Below are 12,499 nucleotides of genomic sequence, written 5' to 3' on the forward strand. Positions count from 1 at the left end.
GCAAACAGGGTCGGATATATCGATAGTCCCGGTTATATCGATATTTTTTCAGACTCCCTTGAATATCGATATAACGAGACTTTACTGTATATATATATATATATATATATATAGTTGTTTGTTTATTTATATATATTTTATTTATTAGGAAGTTGATTAATGAAGTTGTTTTTTTATTTTTACCCAAAAGCAATTTAAGTGTATTCAAAGTAAAAAAAAAACATCACTCGCCCCTAAAATAAGGCCTTAACAAAAAAAACAAAGTCTCTTGTCTCACAAGAAACTGTCCCTTTCTACTCATGATCCAATTCAGTCTCTTGGGACGCCGACATCATTAGCATGTAGCGCCAGATATCAGAGGAGAAAGCAGGTGTGTTATCTTTGCAAAGCGAGATGCGCCGCTCTTTACATCATTTCCCTTCCCCGACGGCGCGTGTGTGTGTTTTTTCTCACCGCCAAATTGGCAAACTTCAAACTAACTTTGCAGACAGAGGGTGGGACGCACACTCATATACGCACACACGCAAACTGTAACCATCGTCGTAACCTCGTCGCAACTTCATTACCATGGTAACAAAAAAAAAGGCTTCGCTAGGTGACTTAAAATGTGTAAGGCTGTAATGCTTGATCACAGACATGAAGATACCTCAGGCGCCCTTGAGCTTCAATATTGTTTTTTAAATTGCTGGTGTGGGGATGGGTGGTATGGTATAACAGGTAGTATGTACAGCTAACATTCGAGTTACGACCGGGTTCCATTGCCACAAAACGGTTTGAAGTCAAATGGTCGTAAGTTGAAATCCATTCAAAATGGCCGACGTGACAGGATAGTATATGATGTCAATATGTTGTTTTTAAGCAACTTTTTTTTTAATACTATTATATACCAAATTGTTTATGGTTCATTTATGTATGTTATCATGTTTAGTGTCATTTTTATCATTTTATATTTCATATTATTGATTTTTATTACTCTATAACTGTACACATAATATATACCAAACTGTTGACTGTACCATTTTTAATTTAAAACAGATTCTGTTCTTACAGTGTATTTTAGGTGTTTAAACTGAAATGTATTATTATTATTATTATTATTATTATTATTACGGTCTTTCACAGTGATGACAGTTTGAGTAGTTATTTTCATGAAGCTTATACGCTAAAATGGTGAATGCAGGCGAACACAGGCAATATCATACAGTATGTACCCTTTCATATGAACACTGCTTCCCTTCCAATTTCAATATTTCTCAGGGGAAACCAAATAACAAATGCCCTGAAAACATCACACATGTTTTCCCCTCTCCCCCTTTTTTAATTTCAAAAGTCAATCCGAGCCTCGAATCCCCTTTTTTTTTTTTTTTTTTTTTTGCTTTTGCCTCATTCGCCTTTCAACTTCTCCTTCCTCATTATAGTTTGCCAGTATACATTTTTTTCTCATCACACCCCCCCCCACCTACCCCACTTACTCCTTGAAAGCTGCAAATAGGACAGTCTGGCATCGGAGGGGTTACGAGGAGCCCGAGTCCGCCATTGGCTGGCGTGTGGCAGAAGGAGGTAACCAGGCAACCTTCAGGGAGAGAGAGCGAGAGACAGAGTGAGGGAGAGAGAGAGAGAGAGAGAGAGAGAGAGAGAGAGAGAGAGAGAGAGAGTAGAGAGAGATAGGGGAGGGAGGTACTGAAAGAAGACCGGCATAGTTTGGAAAAAGGCGATTGAGAGAGAGAAAAGCTGTGAGGAAGCTTGCGCGCGTTCTCCCCGGGTATGGAAAACTGGATTATTGCGCCCACAGCAACTCTCTGTGGACGTGTGCGTAAACCAAGAGGAAGAAGCACGCGGGAACGCTGCTAACCTTGCTTTTGATCACATTTTTATTCTTCCAAAATGGGAACTAAGTGTGTTTCTTTTTGCTGCTGTTGTGCAAAGGTAAGTCCCGAACAAGTGTTGGAAAGAAGTGTGTCATGTTTCTGCGCTACAATTACGGTAATGCAATATGAGCTGGTGCATGACAAACACGGTTAGCGGGAATGTCGCTAACCTTGTTTTATTTCTTTTTTTTAACGTTATCACATTTTTTATTCGTCCAAAATAGGAACTAAGTGTGCTTATTTTTGCTGCTGTGCAACGGGAAGTGCAGAACAGGTGTTGAAAAAGTGTGTCATGTTCTGCGCTCCAATCACTGCAATGCAATATATGCGCTGGTGCATCGTGTGTGTGTGTGTGTGTTTGTGTGGTACGTCGCTTTACGCTCCAATGCTGCATTTCAGCAGCGTCTCCTCTCATCAGCTTGTACACTAATTCAACCCCCCTCGCCCCCTCCTCAGCCCTTCCCGCCCCCAGTCAAACTGAGAAAAAAAAGGAAAGCCAGTAAAGTTTATTTCGGCACGTTTTCCGTTTGGATCAGTGCGTTTTAGTATCGTTTCGTGCTTAACCGGCAGGGTGACGTTTATGTGAGTGAGGGGTGTGCAAGATAAGGTCCGAGGGGCGGGGGTGCTTTGTACTTTTGTACAGTGATACCTTGGCTTATGAACTTAATTGGTTCCCAGACAGAGTGTGTCAGGTGAAAATTGTGTATTCCCAAAATTATATCTTATACAGTAAAGTCTCGTTATATCGATAGTACTGCTTATTACGAGACTATTTCTATGAACGCAAGGAGAAAATTTACATGCCGCATGATCGGATATATCGATAGTCCGGTTATATCGATATTTTTTCCGACCCCCGAGAATATCGTTATAACGAGACTTTACTGTACATGGAAAAAGTTTGAAAATACACCATTACTTGGGGGTGTGGCTTATATTCAGGTGTGTCTTATACACCGGATAAAACAGTCATTATATATTACATTTGGCTTTTTTGTATTCATTGAAGTTGTGCCTTATAGTCCGGTGTGCCTTATATATGGAAAAAGTTTGAAAATACACCATTCCTTGGGGGTGCGGCTTATATTCAGGTGCGGCTTATACACCGGATAATACGGTATTTATATATTATACAGTAAAGTCTTGTTATATCGATATCGGATATATCGATAGTCCCGGTTATATCGATACTATTTCTATGCACGTGCGGGGAAAATTACATGCAAACAGGGTCGGATATATCGATAGTCCCGGTTATATCGATATTTTTTCGGACTCCCTTGAATATCGATATAACGAGACTTTACTGTATTTGGATATTTTTTTTTCATTCATTGAAGTTGTGCCTTATAGTCCGGTGTGCCTTATATATCGAAAAAGTTTGGAAATACACCATTAATTGGCGGTTGCGCCTTATACTCCAATGTGCCTTATTTTGTATTTTTTTTTTTTAATATGGTAGCCCAATTTTTGAGAAATGGCTAACCCAGTGCCGGGACCAAAAGAGGGTGGAGTCAAACTCTTGATTGGTCCCCTAAGCGGTTTGAGGATTTGAGGCAGTATATTGGGGTCCAGATTTTGATCCAATGAGAGGTCAAAACTAGCCAGGCTGACAGAGCCTTCCAGATAATCAGTGTTGGTTGAAAAACATTTTTGAGAAACATTTTTGAAAGACTAGCGAGGCGGTCGGATATCACTTGAGTGAATCACTGTCGCTTGTCAGTGAGCTCCTTGTACTTGCTTGTTTACATATCAGATTTTGGTTTGTAGTTAATCTCTGGGGAAAAAAAAGTGTGGTATTTTGACCAATAAAGTTAAATTCCATTGAACTAACACTTTTTTTTAACTCCTTCACTGCCAGGAATGTGCAAAAATGTGTCCACTCCAGTGCCAGGGTTTTTGTCATTATCACTCGAATTAAGGGACCCAAAGAATATTGAGTTTTTAGGACTACATAAACATTCAATACACAGTTAGAAACCCGAGACTCTCTTTTTTTCAGCAGAAATAGAGTTAATTCCTAAATTATATGGGTCTGGAGTTATATGAGCTTTAAATGAGGGCAGCTGCCCAACATACAATGCAAAACATACATATTGGTTTATATAGCGCTTTAACAACAGCTGAAGGTGTAACAAAGCGCTAATATCGTAAAAAAGGGAATGCTGCCCCTTGTGGAAGGAAAAAAAAAAAACATTTCCAGAGGTCTGGCCAGCGCTTTATCAGCACCCAAGCAAGGAAAAAAAAAAACAACAAATTCAGGAATGGCGTCTACGTCATATTTTCAGTTCCTGAATAAATTCATGGTGGAAGTGAATGAGTTAACAACTTTGCATGTTAAGGACAAGCACACATTTTTGTATATTTTTTTCTTTAATTAATTATTTGATTGATTAATTTAATTTTAAAAGGTGATTTGCCTCACACTAAGAGAACAAAAAAGATGAAGTAATATGTAATATTACTCCATGGCTGTCCATCATTTATTTTTCTAATTAATATGGAAAAAAAGTACTTCATCCAGCATAGAACATCTTTTTAAACATTATTTCAGTGAGTGCCGTAAGGTTAAATTAATCATACACTTCTCATATTTAATCATTGAGCAGGCTATTATGAGTATTAAAAAAAACTTACATGATTGATAAAATGAAAATGTGGGTTTAGTCTTGCGTAAAAGGTCAAAAATAACAGCATATTGGTATTCACCATTTTTTTTCCTCCCTTCCACTGCCACTTTCAAGAATTTAAGCTTTTCTTGCCTTGACCCCCCCATCACTCTCCTTTTTACATGCGCTTGTATGGGCCCGGCGGGCGAGCCTGGTCACCATGGTAACCCCCTACCCTCCCGGACCCCCCTGGAGTCTTGTTTGAAAGCTCAAAGAAATACAAGTGCTCTGTTTCGCCCTCATTCAAATCTCATCTCCTGACGCTCTCGCCCTCTTGGGCTGCTCTCAAGCGGTTTTTGGGGATAGTCAAAAGTTGTTTTGACGTGATGGAAGGAGTCTTTTTTACGGTCATGGGGCGGTCCTTTAGTGACGTCACGTATGGACTTGTCACCAACTCAAAAACAAGACTTCCTGAATATTCAGCGCGAGTCTTAAAACGGAAAATACGCTCAGTAGAAGTCATTTGAAGCCATTTTACAAATTATGGACGCAACTTGTCCGGAGACGTCGGTTGTCCTTTAAGCATGTGTAGCAAGTAGTTGTATTTGTTATTATATTCTGTGCTATATGTACTGTACCGATACAGGGGTCCATCTTTGAAGTACAAGTCAGTTTCTGTCTTATATGCCAAAACCGGAATTTTCTATAGCCCTCGCAGCATGTGGCAAACGTGCTACAAAAGCGCCCGTGGTCCTCTTATAGTATACAGACTAAAATAAGCATGAAGAAGAAAGCACCACGACATGTTCCTTCTCCATAAGGTGTTCCGACTTCTCTGAAATTGCTGTTTTGTCACTTCATAGCCATGCTGACTGATCGACATACTGCATGCATTTTTTTTTTCATGTGTAATTATCAACCACGCTGCCTACACAGTCCACCGGGAATGCGCTTGCTTGCTCGCTTGTTTGTGTATTTATGTGTTCATTTCGAGGCCTTTTTGTCCCTGGAGGAAACATGTAAGATGTGGCTTACGTGTTTATTATGTTGCTAGTGCAACAATGTGTTCGTGTGCAAATCATATTGAGAGGAGTGTGGGTGTATGTGTGTGTGTTTGTTTTTGATTTTTTTTTAAGAGCTGTCAATCATTTGAAAAGGGGCGTCCCCGTCATTGATCCGAAAAGTGGTCCCCAGAAAACATGAAAAATGCGTGTATGCGTGTGTGTGTGTGTGTGTGTGTGTGGGTGTGGGTGTGTACCTGATATTTCTAGAGCTGTAAATCATGTATGTGGAAAGGTATACCTTTCCACATACATGACTTGCATATATATACAGTAAAGTCTCGTTATATCGATATCGGATATATCGATAGTCCCGGTTATATCGATACTATTTCTATGCACGCACGGGGAAAATTACATGCAAACAGGGTCGGATATATCGATAGTCCCGGTTATATCGATATTTTTCGGACTCCCTTGAATATCGATATAACGAGACTTTACTGTGTATATATATATATATATTATATGTTATATAGGGCGGCCCGGTAGTCGAGTGGTTAGCACACCGGCTTCACAGTGCAGAGGTCGCCGGTTCGCGTCCCGGTCCGGCCTCCCTGTGTGGAGTTTGCATGTTCTCCCCGGACCCGCGTGGGTTTTTTCCGGGTCCTCCGGTTTCCTCCCACACTCCAAAAACATGCATGGCAGGCAGATTGACCACTCCAAATTGTCCCTAGGTGTGAGTGTGAGAGTGACTGTTGTATGTCTTTGTGTGCCCTGCGATTGGCTGGCAACCAATTCAGGGTGTCCCCCGCCTCGTGCCCGAAGACAGCTGAGATAGGCTCCAGCAACCCCCGCGACCCTAATGAGGAATAAGCAGCACGGAAAATGAGATGAGAGAGATGAGATATGTTATATATATATATATATATATTTATATGTGTGTATATATATATATGATATATATGGTTTTGTGTGTGTGTGTGAGAGACTGACAAGATAAAGTGGTCATAGATAAAGGGCAAAGGAAAGCCGTTGTCGTGGATGTATCGGTCCCGAGTGATGGAAACATCAGAAAGAAGGAACATGAGAAAATCGAGAAATACCAAGGGCTCAGAGAGGAGCTGGAGAGAGCCTGGAAGGTAAAGGTGACAGTCGTTCCTGTGGAGGTTGGTGGTGTATATATATATATACACACACAGAGTCGTAGCGACGGAGAGGATCTGAGGGAACCAGAGGGAATGGAAATTTTAAGAAGGTCAGATAGGTATGGGGGGGCAAGGTTATGGATAGCTTTAAATGTATAAAGAAGAATTTTAAAGTTGAGTCTATATTTGACCGGGAGCCAGTGGAGGACTGGGGGGGGGGGGGTGATGTGGTGAAAGGATGAGGTTCTGGTGATGATCCGGGCTGAAGAATTCTGGACGAGTTGAAGTTTGTGGAGAAGTTTCTGAGGGACACCAAAGAGAAGCGAATTGCAATAGTCAATTTGGGAGGTGACAAGACTCTGAACGAGGATAGCAGTGGTGTGAGGAGTGAGAGACGGGTGAAGATGATTGATATTGCGGAGGTGGAAGTACGCAGACCCGCTTAAGTTATTTATATGGGAGTGGAAAGATAGTGTGCTGTCAAGAATGACAGCTCGGCTTTTCACCTGATGGGAGGGAGACACGGTCGAATTGTCAATAGTGAGAGAGAAACTGTTAGCTTTGATCAAGGTGGATTTGGTTCAGGGTTATAGTTTAGAGTTTGACCATTCAAAGCACACCATATCATTTGCCATCAATCCCTTCCTTGGAAAAGATTACCGCCTCTGCCTAGCCACGGCGAATGTGAGAGGATGCGGGTCAATCCGCCAGCTAATCTGCCGCGACCGGCTATAATCTGTAATCTCTTAAAACACTCGCAATCCGCCAGTCGTGCTGGGATTAGCATCGGAAGACACCGCGCGCACACACTGCCTATCGGAATCTGTTGCACAAAGTTATCCCTCGGTCTAAAGTTCTCTACAATTGGTGTCATTTTGTTAGCGTGACATACAAAAAAAGTGCTGGAAAAGTTTGTGTACTAAAATGGGGAAAAAAAGTGCGGGAAAATCTACTTTTGTCCCACATTGTATATAAAAACAAGCACACACACAGCGTAATGCACCACGCTGGAGTCACGGTACATTAACATCTCAATTAATTCAAGCCTTTAGATTCCCTCACACTCATTTTCACAAACGTCCCCACAACTCCCCATCCCTCCGTAGATCGCACACAATGATATATGACTTCACCCCTTAGCGAAAACTCTTCTTACCCCATTTTAGCTGAACGAGAGAAAGCCGCAAACAAACACCAGCCAGTATATTATCCCCCCCCCCCCTCCCTCCTTAAAACCCCGCCAGCGAGCGGAGATGCCATAGACTTTATTCAAAGAGCACAGCGGCTAATGAATGCGTGCACAGAGGATTTGCTGCTGGTGGGGGGGCGGTGGTAGCGTCGTCGTTCATGCGCTCACCCAGAGATGGGGGGGGGAGAGGGATGCTTTGGAGCATCCAATTGGACAAAGATGTTTTCCGCTGAGGATTTCCGCTTTGTACCTCTCTCTCCTTCTTCCTTCCTTTCACTGACTAATTAATTTCCAAACCGGCGTCTGCTCTCTGTTGTCGATATTAGACGCGCTTTAATAGCCTGGGTTAGCAACGTGTCTGTCCTAATTTAGCTCCTGTCCAATCAGCATTGGAGGCACAGAGGGGGTGGTGTTTAAAAGCAAAAAGTGACTGAAATCCTCATCCAATATGTCATCCAGTATAGTCATCCCAATATTTTAGATTGTAACAATTAATCACATTGTTTATTATTATTATTATTATTATTATTAGTAGTAGTAGTAGTAGTAGTAGTAGAGAGGTAGTAGTAGTATTAGTCACATGTAGGTATATGAAAGAAAACATGAGTCATCCATGAAGTGTCTTCTTAGTTTGAATTAATATTCATATTTATATCTATTGTATTCTAATCTGCTATGAGCACAATGGCTAATTCTCCACATGCAAAATGATCTTTGCACCTTTGCAGACAAAGTAACACAACAAAATTACAAATGCATTTTTACTATCTATTTGCTATCTATTAGCTGTCTCGCTATCTGGCTGGCTATCTAACTGGCTATCTATTAGCTATCAATTAGCTAGATAGCTAGCTTTCTATCTGAGTTATTCCAGATTGAGTGAACGCTGGCGTGTGTGGCTGTCGCTGCTCACCCACAGAAAAACATATCCTGTGACTGTAAAGTGACCATGAGAGCTTTGAAAGGAGCTTATCAATGAAATGTATTATTATTATTATTATTTTTATAAAATAATGTATTTAATGTTTTTTATCTATCCATTTATTTATGTATGTATGTATTTATTTATTTATTTATTTATTTATTTGTTTGTTTGTTTGTTTGTTTATTTGGGTGAACCGAGTAGACAGCTCTCACCTTCAGTAAAACGACAAATTTCATTTTTACTTCATTTATATATATATATATATATATATCTATATATATATAGCATCTTGTACTGGGAGTAGCTCCAACCCGTCATGGAGTGGATAGGACGCCATATGTCGCTGCCTATGAATCACAGAGATTAGTTTACATTTATTGAGCTCTGACTTCACAAATCTCTCACTCGCTCTCTACTAGTTTCCACCTCAAAAGAAGACAAATGTGACATCGGGTTGTGTAAAATGAGCGACAGACAGGAGTGGATCTCCACACAAACCTTGTTTTGCTCAAGGGGGATTCAAACAAGAGTTTACAATATTCACAGCCAATTTTATTCCTGGAAAAAAGTGTATTTTTCTACTTAATCTAATAAATATGAAGTTATTATGAAGGAAAAATTAAAAATACATTCATCAACATTTTTTATCATTTAAATTTTTTATTCATTTAATTGATATTGGTATTTTATAATACTAATCCTATATCTGTAAATATATTTAAATGTATGTATGTCTCTACAGTAGGTATGTATGTCTGTCTGTCTGGATGGATGTATGTACTGGATATACTATATATATATATATATATATATATATATATATATATATATATATATATATATATATATATATATATATATATATATATATTCACTGCTAAAATTCACTGTAGCCCTCTGATTGGTTGACGAAAATCAATGACTTGCATGTAATTAACGGGAAGGCTGGCAAAGTTTCCAACACGCAACGTGTTTTGATTGTTGTAAAGATCCACATGGCGCTTGAAGGAAACTGCCTTCAGACGCGCCGCATAAGCATTTCACACTTAAACTGATTTGTGGGCTATCAACACTGCATTCGCACCTCAGCGCTTCCCGGACGCTGGGTTTTACGGGCTTGCATCGGTCATGAAATATTCTCCTCCCAAGTTAAGTTATAATTAAGAAAGAAACATTAAAAAAACAAGAGTATATTTTATTTAACGCGACTGTAAAGACAAGCACCAGGAAATTGCTGTGACTCTGATAGAAAGGTTAAAAAATGAGCACTTTAAAATAATAGTGTCATGATCTGGTTGGCGACCAACGGGGGGCGCTGTCGGCCCCGCCTGCACCTGCACAGGTGCTGGTCGTCCCGATCAGATTGACGACCAGCGGGTAGCGACGTCAGCCCTGCCTGCAGCCTCGCAGGTGCTGGTCGTTTAATCACTGACACTTAAAAGGACACCCGGCACGACCATCCGTTGTCGGTTCATTGTTTGCTGCTTGTTTGCTGCATGCATTGTGTATGTGTTTGTTTAACCTTGGCGGACTTTTACTTATGGTCTTCTTTTGCTACTTTGTATTTTTTCCATTCAGATGATTTTGATGTTTTACATTTTGTTCCTGCTGACTTTATTTTAATACAATTTGTCAAACAACCTCCTGCTCCCTCCTGCCTGCTTTTTGGGATCCGCACCCGCCATCACCACCTCGCAAACCGTGACAAATAGTTGACACCTTCGTCATATCTCGTCTGAATTACTGTCATGCACTTTCCTTTGGAGTCAGCCAATCCTCCATCTAACTTCTTCAGTTGGTCCAAAATGCTGCTGCTCGTTTCTTGACTGGTACTCTTAAGAGGGAGCATATAAATCATTCTGTCTGGCATCCACTCACCGTCTCCCACTGCATTTTAGAGTTCTTTTTAAGATGCTCCGCCTTAGTGAAGGCTCATTAGTACTCGAGCCTTTTACATTGCTGGTCCCTCTCTTTTGGAATGACCCCCCACTGAAAATTCGCAGAGACCCCCCCTCACATCTCTAGAACCCGTCTTCAAACTCATTAGTATTCTTCGGTTTTTGACTGTGCATGACTCAGACCTGATCTTAGTTGGACTATTTTGTGCTTTCTGTTGTCTTTTGTTATTGCATGTTTTATTGTTTATTGTATCTATCATCTTTTTTCCGATGTACAGCACTTTGAAAAAAACAAATACAGTAAAGTCTCGTTATATCGATATCGGATATATCGATAGTCCCGGTTATATCGATACTATTTCTATGCACGCACGGAGAAAATTACATGCAAACAGGGTCGGATATATCGATAGTCCCGGTTATATCGATATTTTTTCGGACTCCCTTGAATATCGATATAACGAGACTTTACTGTATTTGGCACAAAACCCACTCCCCGGAATATAAATATGTATTGAATTTCCCCCACGGACTTGGCCAGCGCCCTTGAATCCATAGATGGCGACCCACTGATGGACTGTGCCTATGTTGACATATGTTGAAATACCAAAGGACCACGCTCTTGATAATGTCAGCATGCTTCCTGGTGACCCCAAAGCCACCCTCTCTCCCCATCAATACCACCGATGACATTTTCCCCTTTTTAGTCTTGTTTACTGGCACACACGTAAGAGGATTTGACCCGCGTAAATACACATTAGCGACACGCTAACAAAGACCCGGGCCTACCCTCGTACGCACGCCAAATCTGAACCACCGGAGACAGTTGGTGACGTGCGGCTTTAGAAGCTTTACAAGCTTGTAAGCGTTTGTTTATTATATTAGTCAAGCTTTTTTTTTCTTCCTGGGGAATAAAGTGCCCCGGTGCCGTCAATTTCACGTGTTTGCAAAGTAGCTTTAAGCTGGCCTCGCGCGGCAGCAATTTGGGGGCGAAGACGAAGCTTCACAACACGCTTTTGAGCTCATCCGGACATGCCCACGAGATTTCCTCCATGGAAATTTGTCATTTGTAGTGTGTGTGTTTATATATATATATATATATAGAGAGAGAGAGAGAGAGAGAGAGAGATAGATAGATAGATAGATAGATGTGTGTAAATGCGTGAGTGTGTGTATATAGTAAAAAAATAATGATACATTTAATTTCTAAGCGCCTTTCAAAACTCTCAGATACTTTACAGTCACAGGATTCAAACTTTTTTTTTTAATTGTGCGGGTGAGCAGTGGCAGCCATTCACGCCAGCGTTCACTCTACCCGGAAGTAACACAGCAGTCTTTCAAGTGACTAATGCATTTCCCACGCCTGCAAATGGGTATATAAGTTGCCGTCGCGGGACAGAGAGGGCAAAATCACACTCACACAACCACACGCACACACGCACAGATACAGACTAGCATATGCATATACAGTAAAGTCTCGTTATATCAATATCGGATATATCAATAGTCCCGGTTATATCGATACTATTTCTATGCACGCATGGAGAAAATTACATGCAAACAGGGTATATATCGATAGTCCCGGTTATATCGATATTTTTTCGGACTCCCTTGAATATCGATATAACGAGACTTTACTGTATGTATATATGTATATATGTATATATACATATGCTAGTCTGTGTCTGTATGTGTGTATATACATATATATACACACACGCACACACACACACACATTTATAATATATATATATATATATATATATATATATATATATATTAGTACCTCATCAATCTAGGTACTAAAGGGGAAAGGAAAGCCGTTGTCGTGGATGTAGCGGTCCCGAGTGATGGGAACATC

General features: G+C 40.5%; 1 protein-coding gene across 2 annotated transcripts in view; it reads left to right on the plus strand.

Annotated features, from left to right (window-relative positions):
- dab1a (DAB adaptor protein 1a) overlaps positions 1-12,499 on the plus strand; it is a 214,407-nt gene that overhangs the window by 119,853 nt on the left and 82,055 nt on the right. The window contains exon 1 of one of the 2 annotated variants that reach the window (XM_088999990.1): positions 1,707-1,926. The exons of the other annotated variant lie outside the window; for it this stretch is intronic. The gene's annotated coding sequence lies outside the window, so the exon portion shown is untranslated. Of the gene's footprint in view, positions 1-1,706; positions 1,927-12,499 lie in introns of those variants that run through there. 2 annotated transcript variants of the gene reach the window in all.

Source organism: Hippocampus bargibanti, linkage group LG07 (genome assembly GCF_051943395.1).
Source record: "Hippocampus bargibanti isolate YZ-2025 linkage group LG07, ASM5194339v1, whole genome shotgun sequence".
Classification (NCBI taxonomy): domain Eukaryota; kingdom Metazoa; phylum Chordata; class Actinopteri; order Syngnathiformes; family Syngnathidae; genus Hippocampus; species Hippocampus bargibanti.